At 42.2% G+C, this 8,610-nt stretch overlaps 1 protein-coding gene across 1 annotated transcript in view; it reads right to left on the reverse strand.

Annotated features, from left to right (window-relative positions):
• KIAA0319 (KIAA0319 ortholog) overlaps window positions 1-8,050 on the reverse strand; it is a 50,248-nt gene extending 42,198 nt beyond the window's left edge. Inside the window, exon 1 of the mRNA XM_056484231.1 lies at window positions 7,982-8,050. The gene's annotated coding sequence lies outside the window, so the exon portion shown is untranslated. The remainder of the gene's footprint in view (window positions 1-7,981) is intronic.
• Between the last annotated feature and the right edge of the window lie 560 nt (window positions 8,051-8,610).

Raw genomic sequence — 8,610 nt, forward strand, 5'->3', positions numbered from 1 at the left:
ATAAATTTATATTAATAAAACACAATGAAGCCAGACTTTGGACCACATGCACAATCTTCATAGAATTCTGATGGGATTCACACACCATGTGAGGATACAGTGAATGCACAAAAGCAGCACTGTGTCCTCCCATGCTCCTTTGTGGCTCCACATCTATTGATGTTTAATTTCCACATAATAAAAGAGCTCGCATTCACTGCAACAATAGCTTGTGCTTCCTGATACTAGGATCAAGCCCAGACACAAAGCATTCCCAGTCACAATTCAGTGCACAGCTTCTGACCCACAGATGAGAACAAAGCTACCAGACACTGCACAGCTTCTTAAACTGTTAAAACAGTAAACAGTGCTGCAATGTGTGCATGTAATGCTCCTCTTATCTTCCCCATGATACATTCCTGTTCCACACAAGTGCAAGTTTCATCACACAAACACAAGACACAGTAAAATTAAAGGTGGCCAAACCTTAGATCCCACCAGTTAAAAATAACTAAGGCCATGAGATTAATTTGCTAGCTGAATCTCTATCCTTCACATAGAACACAAAGCTTGTTATTCTTATAACATAAGCAGACAGCATTGCTGGCAATTACTTTGGCATTTCTTGGCTTTTAAGAGTCCAAGTCTGACCTGCAGTCTTAGCTAGAAGAGGGATAGCAGCCTTGAGCAGTAGTATGGTGAAAACACGGATGTATTATACATATATTGCCATACTCTGAAAACTGTATTTTTCTGTTCCAGCTCGCAGCTTTTGGCAGTGCTCTAACCAACAAGATAAGGAAAAATTCTGAACTGTTCCTTCTAAACAAACACTTTGACTTAATGATCTTTTAAACATATGCAGTTGCTGATCAGGACTATGACATCTTTTCATGGATAACACATGAAATACAACAGATTTCCAAGGTAAGGAATTACCTTCATATTTTTCCACTCCTACATCCCAAATTTCACTCTGCACTTTGGTTCATCTTAACTTTAATGCAGACTCAAATAATTTTCTCCCATTGAGAGAGAAGCAAGAACTAGTTCAGCCAAGCAGAACTATATTGCCACTTCCTACACATAATTAGGCCAGAGCCATTAGCAGTAAGAAACGTGTACCGACTGATTTACCTGTATCTGGGTATACATTCAAATCCTTCAGCTGCAAAACTGCAAATAGAGCATAAAGGAGTATGCTGGTGTTCCACAAAAGGTGTAGCAGAATCCCACCATGCCAACAAAATCAGAGACAGGGACAAATGGTGTCATGAAGGCAGTCAGAGAGCACTGCCAGGCAGCAGATACCTCCAGGAGAATGAGGGCCCTGAAAACACTGGGCCCAGCCACACTGGCATCTGTGGGAAAGGCAGGTAGGAGCTCCTTTGCCTCCTTTGCCCTTTTGGTTATTAGCTAGGGAACATTCTGGAGGAAAGAATGAAAAAAAGGAAAAAAACCAGACTTTAATATTTAAAAAATATAAAGCAGACTGGCTGAGCAAATGAACGTACAACAACACCTAATGAAAGTGTCTATACACATAAATACACACACACATACATTTGTCAGCATTTCTATTAAATGCAATACAAGACAATCCTTCAGGAAATCCACCTCTCATGAAAAATTCAAATTAGTCATTTTGTCAGTTGTGGTACCTGCATTAATACCTGAGACAGTTACTTAACAGCTGAGCATTAACATTGCATAAATACTGCAGAAGGAAAGAAAATTAAACTTCGTGCCATTAGCATTTGTCCCCAGTAACAGACAGAAAAACTCAGGACATGTGCAGACACTAGGACTTCTAACAGTAACACATGCTATATGAACACACATCATCAAAACAGCCACAAGTTAGGCATCTAAATAAAGGAGATATTTTTCAAGCCCTTCAGCAGATGTGGAAGATACTGCAGAGTCATCAATGCTTATTACATGTGCAAAGTCACCTTCCTCTCACACAATTTTCTAACAATAGGTACCTATACTTCAAAACAAAACCATGACTTCTGATGGAATGTTATTGCAGCTGCAGGACACAGCTGTAATTGCAAATGTCTCTCTGCTTTATTAAGAGGGCCTCCCGCAGGTCTTAGTGAAGGCTGACATTAGACTGGTATTACATCCCAACTCTCATCAATTTCCTCAGTCAGGTCCAGGGCACAAACAGCAAGTTAATGGTGATTAAACAACAAACTGAATAGCTGAATATAATCTGCCATGTTAAGTCAGACTGGATATGTGCTCCACTAGCTCCATTGGTAACCTCAGCTCTGTCAACTGCTGACACCAAACAGCCAGATAAAGACAAAAGAGCAGTGCTACACAGAAAGAGCAATTTTATTCTACAAGATTTCAACAGCCTTCATTACAACTGCTGTGGAGAGTGCAAAGAATAGTGGAAATCTTAAAGGTGAGAGAGTTAGCAGGGGTATATGGAGCCAAGAGCTATTGACAAAGAAGGAAAGAATATTTTAAACCCACCAATGAATGGTGAACTGCTCTGCTAAGATATAAAAACACTGTAATTAGTGTCAGGATTGATGTGTTTCAGGATTGTTACTACTTAATTTTCAACACAGACATTTGCATAGCCCTGAGGTCAGACAGCCCAGCAAGGAGGGAAGGATAATCAAAAATTAACCCTTAGGAAAATTACTAGCACATTGAGATCACTAAACACCTGAGAGCCTTTCTCTCCCCATGACAGGCCAGACACATCAAAATATCTCCCTTCAGAAGGCAGTCAAACTGTTGGACAACTCATCTAAACCACTATACTCAGTCTCCATTTCTTTTCCATTTTTACAAGGACATAGAGAGAGAACTGGTAAGTGAGGCAATTTTGAAATATGTACTCCTCAATGAAAATTAAGTGAGACCCATAAAGGGAGAGCTTGAAGGAACAAGATGGTATCTTATCCCTTCCACAGCACAGAGGCAAGACAAAGCAACCTTGCATGAGCCTCTGGATTTTCATCCAGCCTGACAGTAGCCTGTCATGAAAGGTAGCTCAGAATCAATCAATCAATCTATCTATCTATCTATCTATCTATCTATCTATCTATCTATCTATCTATCTATCTCTCTATCTCTCTATCTCTCTATCTCTCATCTGTCTATCTTCTAGTATTTAACTACTTTTTTTCCAACTGGAAAATAGGTCACACAAGAAAAGTATCCAACAGGTGTACGTGACACCAGTTTTGAGCTTTGATGGAAAAAGCAAAAAGAGATTTAGCAAACTGCCTGCAAAAAAGATGCATACAACCACAGAGAAGGTGGTAAAAATCTTCTTCAGTTTGCAGAATCCAAATTTGCCCAACTGCTGACTGTGTGACAAAATCCTGTGGTCTCAGTTAACTGCCTAGTTCCTTCAAGTGCCATTCTGGCAGAAAGCAATTACACACAGCAAGCTGCACTGCACAGCAGGCTCCAGCTAGGTGCTGAGGCATCCCTGTGCAGCAGGGGGACAATTTGCAAGTGCAGGGTTGATGCTTCTGGAGAAACTTGAGGAAATTAAAAGGAGAGGTGGAAGAAAGATTCTCACATGGATAGTTCAATCTGGATCACATAATTGCACAGAACACAAGAATGTATTTATTTTGAACTTGCTCAAGGTCAAAAATGACTATACTAAACTATAAAAAGCTTTGTTATAGCATTGAGCTGAAACTAAGAGCAATTCTCTCCACTTATATTCTATATCCTCAAATTAAAAGCAAAAATTAATTGATTCAAAACACCATTGTTGAACTGCAGTTCTTAGCATTATGACAAATTTTCTTAAAGTGGCATTTCCTGAACTACAGTAATTATTGGAAAAGTCTCAATCTTCAGCAGAAAAAAAAAAATCTCTCTACTGAAGAGAAAATTGCTCTATTTAAACCCACACAAGATTCACAGTTTTCATCGATTTTAATTCAAGACTTTAAATACGGCTTTTTTTTTTTTTAAGAAAAACTCAATAGGACAATATCATGACCACATTTAAATCAGTGCTAGGATTTAGAAGATCTCTTTTATGATAACTTGAACTGTTGCAATAGTTAATATTGCTATTTAGTACCTAATACTAAAAAAAAAAAAAAAAAAAAAAAATAAAAATTAAAGATGATTCTCCTTGTAACACGATCTCTACCTAAGCATCAGTGCTAGTATTTACAGACTGGAGACCAGTCCATAAAGTTTGCAGACACTTTATATCTTTGAAATGTAGAGGATAACTGTCAGATAAAACATAAGGTTGTCTCAAAAAAAACCAGGTTTATAACCTCAGCCAAAGCTGAAAGAGTTGCTTCTATGTTATTGTCCACTGCAATTTGCTGCACTTAATTTAATGACTATGTTTTACTTTGAACTCCAGCTCTAATAGCACTCACAATGAAAACACTGTGGAGGTAGACAATGCAAAACTACTACATTAAAATTTAAGTTTTACTGTAGAAGTTTTCTGAACTCACTCCCCTTACATGAGATGCAAACTTTCTGATTTATGGCCTTCAGGTGATAACCACTACCTTCATTAACGAACAAAGCACTATACAGTAAAAGAAATAACAGTCTGACACTTGAAGTCAAATGGATGCACTAGGGTTTTAGGTAATGTTTTTTCATGCTATGTTAGAAGGTTTTAATCATGCTATGGTGTGATAAAATCAGACTTAGAAGTGCATCTAATTTATGAAATCTTTCAAAGCTGTTCACAGATTGATTGGCAGAGACTGGATCAAGCAATGTAAGTATTAATGTCAACAAAGTTAATTGACCATCTCTGAGATTAGAGTACTGAACACCCAGTGACTGCCTGAGATACTGCAGGAAAAAAAGCTTGCATAAGGGACATGGGTACAACAGCAGGTAGCCAGAAAAGCCCAAATCTTACAGATGAAGTATATAAATTTGTCTTGCTATTATTTTATCGCCTTCAAGAAAAAAGCTTTAGTTAGTTGGATGCTGCAAATCCATTTCTACACACGGGGAAGTCTTTTGACCCAAATGACCATGTCAAGTTTTTATGTCCATTGTTAGTCTGTTCTCCTGGTCTTGCCTGAAAGATTTTTTTCACTTATGTACCCTTTAAGTCATTCATTGATTTTAACCAAAGAACAGATTACTAGAAGGTAATTAAGTTCTCATCAATTTTGTAAAATAAGCTAGGCCAGAGAAGGCAAAACTGCAATTTGAACATCTTTAGGCTCAAACCTCATAAAATATGCCATCCAGTTTCCATAATTGAAAATGGTAGCCCATGATGGTGGCATGAAATCAGTCTAGTCTGTGGAAAGAAGAAGCTACATGGCAAAAATGCAGAGGTACAGGGAAAGACAATTAGAAACATCCAGTTTTGACCTCAAGATACAACTTTACAGAAATTTTGATTAACTCTGTTCAGAAAATTACTCGTTTGTAATAAACAGATAAAGCACATGTGCACACACACACTCCCCTAAGATGCAAACTTTTGGAGCTCAATCTCAGATAATTGAGCACATTTTATTTCTCTAAAATCCATCTGTGTTTTACTGGGGGAACTCCTTGCAACAAGCAAAACAGTTAACAAACTGTGCAGAGGACAGACTTATCAAAGAAAATGCACCAAGACAGGAAACAACCTTTGAACTGCCTCTCCATCAAGGTTAGCTAGCTGAAAACTGGCATTAGACTAACAAAATTTGTATCAATCTCCAACTGGACTGACTCAATTCCAATCTGCTCAATACAAAGTCACATCATCCTGAAAAATAATCAGTGGTCATACCCTGGCATCATTCAGGAAGAGAATAGATGCTTAAATGGAAAAGCAACTATATCTGCTGTTAAATTAGATTATAAATTTGTACAGAAAGACACCTTGTGACAGAAATTGAAAGCTAACTGCCTGACAGTAGGAAGGATTTCTCTCCATGGGTACAATATCCCTTACAATGGTTTTTGCTTTCTCCACGGTCTTGAAATTGGAGACTGCTGGATATGCAGCACTTGTTCACAGCTCTGACTTTAATCACCAGTTTTCCATTAAAGATATACATTTAGTACATAGCATACTAACATATCAAAACTAGCATGTATAAACCTTTCCCACACACTTTCTTAAAGGAAAGATCTATAAGCAAAGTCTGTACAACTGGTATGTGGGGAAGGCCACAGAAAGCTTTCTCCAACATTACAGAAGGTACAGCTGGAAAGGGTCAGAAATACCCCACCTGAAACAGATATCATGTCTTTGCATATGGTTAGGAGAGAGAATAAACTGGTTTTAAAGCATTCCTGATGGAGATTTCACTAGCAGGTTCAGAAAACTGTCCATGATAACTCCTCCATCTCCATGCCTCTGAAATTAGCAGCCTGCTCAGAACAGCATCTAAAGACAACATATTGAGAGGTCAACTCTGTGCAAAGCTGAACCAAACTACAGCATCTCCAGGTCACCAAAACTTTATCACTTCATGCAGTTCATTCAAATCGACAGAATTACAGCGCACTGATGCACAGCTAGTGAAGATCAAGCAGATTAATAGTTGTGTGTGTCCTCTGTGGAACCTCAAGTTTTCAGAAGTGTTATAGAAGCACTCCTCCAGCCCTCCACCACGGTATTCCCCAAAGGAAATGCTGGGGAAAAGATTAAACTGGGCAAGCAGCCCCTGCGCACAGCATCCTCCACAGACCACGATGACCATGACTACACTTATCTTAAATAATGTAAAATCCAGGCTACACTGCATTCTTCACTGCCTTGTGCATAGGGGAAAAGCATCAGCCCAAGAAGCTTGTACACACCACTCTCACCTTTACCTGCACCACTCAGACCCACAACATGCTGAGCAGCTCACCTCCCATCATCTAAGCTACCAAAATGAATATAACCAGTATCACCTATTAACTCTGTATTATGCCAGGTTTTTAGAGATTCAAATTTGGCTCATTGCAACACCTAACTGTCAAATTGCAACACCACAACAGTCAAATCTTGTCAAACACAAGGATACTTACATGATACTTACATGAAACAAACATCTCTCAAAATTGTGCGGCTGAGGATCAGCCTCCAACTACAAGATATTGCAAAGGCAAAAACAGACAGAGAACCTACCCAAAGAGTTTAAGATATCAACTCCACTATCTTGTCATGCAGTGTGAGGAACATGAGAGTGTTCCTACAGTATAAACAGATAAGGAAGGAATAGAGGACAAAGCAGTTTGCATTTCATTTTGTTCCCTCAACTATCTGACTATTCTGCATTAGGCGCACGAAGGGGGTCAGAAGGATGGAAATGTTTCTGTATAACAACCTTAATGCAGATAACACCCGAAACTGCAGTGATATAAAAATTACACATAGCACTTTCTCCTGTTTAAGCTCCGTTCTACTGCTCAGAATGCAATGTAACAAAGCCTTTCACATCAGCATCATTCTCAGCAGACACATAAATACATGTCTGGGCTGCAACAAAAACACACTTTGACAGAAGGCTGGAAGGCAGTTTAACAAGAGCAATATTATTATATTCCTTGGATATATAAATATCAATATATACATACACACAGAGAAAAACATAAAGCTGTGATTTCTGATCTCGAATCAGACACAGCTAAACACACATGAACACCTAGAAAAAATCGTATCAAAACTGATCCTTCACACATCAATACTTATTTTTCTACACGCACATAAATAAATACATCTATCTGACAACTAAGCACACACACACGCTTCCCCAAAGCAGCCCCGTGTATCTCCCCACGCTCCCGGCCTAACAGGTCGCACGGAACACACACTTTGCCACACGCAGACGGGGGAGTCGAGGAGTGAAGGAGAACTCCCTGGAAGACGGGGCGGCTCATCGCTCCCGCTGTCCCGCAGCCTTCCAGCCCGGCGTTCCGGCCGTGCCGGAGCTCCTTCCCGCGGAGCCCGGGCAGCCCGGCGCCTCACCCCGCGCCCCCTCCCCACCCTCGGCCAGGCCGCGGCGGCGATCCCATCCCGCGGCGATCCTACCTGGCGCGGGGCAGGAGCCGGCGCGGCCCCGCCGCCGCTCCCTCGCTCCCCTCCGCGGCTGCCGGGCTCCGGGAGCGGGCGTGGGGCCGGGGCCGAGCCGGGCTGGGCAGGGCTGGAGGTGCCGCCGCCTCCTCCCCGCCGCTGCTGACTCAGGAGCAAGCGCCGTCCCTCCACGCCGCTCCCGAGGGGCGGCCGCCGCGTTCCGCGCAGGATCGCTGCCCACAGAGCCCGCCGGGCACGCAGCCCCCGCCCGTGGGCACGGCAGGGGAGGCGAGCGGTGGGAGGCGGTCCGGCTCCATCCCAAGAGGGAATGGGGGATTCCTGCCGGCGGCAAGGCAAGGAGGTGCCGGGTCTCCATCTTGAGGAGGGGGCGAGCGGGAGGCGCAGCCCCTCGGCACGGGGTCCCGCTCCCGCTGCTGTCCTCCCCGCCCGGCGGGACCGTGAGGGAGCCGAGGCACCTTCCGCGGTACTGGACCGTGGGCTTTTAGTGCTCCATGGAGAGAGAGCAGCGAGAGGTCTCGCACGTCCGAGGACCTTCAGCAAAGGTCGGAAGGTGTCGAGCCAAGGCGCTGTAGCGGGAAGGCAGCCGAGCCCTCTGCCTCACGCCTCTTTGGGTACCAGCGCCCGAA

The sequence above is a fragment of the Oenanthe melanoleuca genome, chromosome 2 (genome assembly GCF_029582105.1).
Source record: "Oenanthe melanoleuca isolate GR-GAL-2019-014 chromosome 2, OMel1.0, whole genome shotgun sequence".
In the NCBI taxonomy this organism is placed as follows: Eukaryota; Metazoa; Chordata; class Aves; order Passeriformes; family Muscicapidae; genus Oenanthe; species Oenanthe melanoleuca.